We start from the raw sequence: 1,864 nt of genomic DNA on the forward strand, positions 1-1,864 counted from the left end.
AAAAAAAAAAAAAAAAAGAAAGAAAAAGAAAAAAATTAGCTGTGCATGGTGATTCATGCTGTAGTCTCAGCTAATCAGGAGGTTGAGGGGGAGACTCACTTGAACCTTGGATTACACTCAGCTAATTTTTGTTTTTTGTTTTTTGAGGTGGAGTCTCGTTCTGTCACCCAGGCTGGAGTGCAGTGGCGTGATCTCAGCTCACTGCAACCTCTGTCTCCTGGGTTCAAGTGATTCTCCTACCTCAGCCTCCCGAGTAGCTGGGACTACACCTGCGTGCCACCATGCCCAACTAATTTTTGTATTTTTTAGCAGAGAAGGAGTTTCATCATGTTGGCCGGGATGGTCTCAATCTCTTCACCTCGTTATCCGCCCGCCTCGGCCTCCCAAAGTGCTGGGATGACAGGCGTGAGCCACCACGCTGGACCTACTAGAGGCTTTTTATTGTAATAAGCAACCCGCCGTGATCCTCCACGTCTGACAGCTGCAAAGACGAAATGGGTCTTCTCATTTGGGTATTCATTTGTATTTCTTTCACCATGCGTGACTTTAGATTTTTTTTTTTCCTCTGCGTATCCAGCGGCCATTTGGGTTTTTTTCCTGTGTGAATTAATTGTTCATTTCTTTGTGTGAGTTTTTTTGTTTATTTTTTCCTTATTGATTTGTTGAAACTCTTTGCGTCTGAAGAACCCAAACCCGTTGTCTGTTACAATGTTGCAAGTAGTTTCTCCTTAGCTTTCTCATCTCATCTAACTTCGTTGTGAGTCTGTGACAGCTCAGAAGTGTTTAATTTTGATGTAGTCAAAAAACTTTTTTTTTTATTTTTGAGATGGGGTCTCACTGTGTCTCCCAGACTGGAGTGCAGTGGCATGATCTCGGCTCACTGCAACCTCCACCTCCTAGGTTCAAGCGATTCTCCTGCCTCACTCAGCCTTTGAGTAGCTGGGACTACAGGTGTCTGCCATTGTACTAGGCTAATTTTTATATTTTTAGCACAGAGGGGGTTTCACCATGAGGCTGGTCTCGAACTTCTGATCTCAAGTGATCCGCCCACCTCAGCCCTGCGAAGTGCTGGGATGACAGGTGTGAGTCACCATGCCCAGCCTAAAAAATACTTTTTTTTTTTTTTGAGAGTGACTCTCGCTTTGTTGCCCAGGCTGGAGTGCAGTGGCACAACCACGGCTCACTGCAGCCTCCACCTTCCGAGGCTCAGGTCGATCCTCCTGCCTCAGCCTCCAGAGTAGCTGCGACTACAGGGACATGCCACCATGCCCGGCCTGATGTTTGTATTTTTGTGTAGAGATGGGGCTTTCGATATGCTTCCAGAGCAGGTCTCAACCTCCTGATCTCAAGCAGTCTTACTGCCTGGGCCTCCCAGAGTGCTGGGAATACAGACATGAGCCGCTGTGGCTGGCTTCTATGGTCAATTTGAAGAATTTTCTCCTTGTATGATTCTGGACTTCGTGCGTCCTCTATGCCTGAAGAGGGCAAGGGGGCCGGGTGTGGGGTGACCTTTGCTGAGCCTCTTCTGATCCCTGCACCTCCTGCTCACCCTAGCCTGTCTCACACGCAGCCACCCCTAGTTGTTAGAAAACTCCTGACCTGCCGGGCGCGGTGGCTCACGCCTGTAATCCCAGCACTTTGGGAGGCCGAGGCGGGTGGGTCACAAGGTCAAGAGATCGAGACCATTCTGGTCAACATGGTGAAACCCCGTCTCTACCAAAAATACAAAAAATTAGCTGGGCGTGATGGTGCGTGCCTGTAATCCCAGCTACTCAGGAGGCTGAGGCAGGAGAATTGCCTGAACCCAGGAGGCGGAGGTTGCGGTGAGCCGAGATCGCGCCATTGCACTCCAGCCTGGGTAACA

This window comes from Cebus imitator, unplaced genomic scaffold, assembly GCF_001604975.1.
Source record: "Cebus imitator isolate Cc_AM_T3 unplaced genomic scaffold, Cebus_imitator-1.0 Scaffold524, whole genome shotgun sequence".
Classification (NCBI taxonomy): Eukaryota; Metazoa; Chordata; class Mammalia; order Primates; family Cebidae; genus Cebus; species Cebus imitator.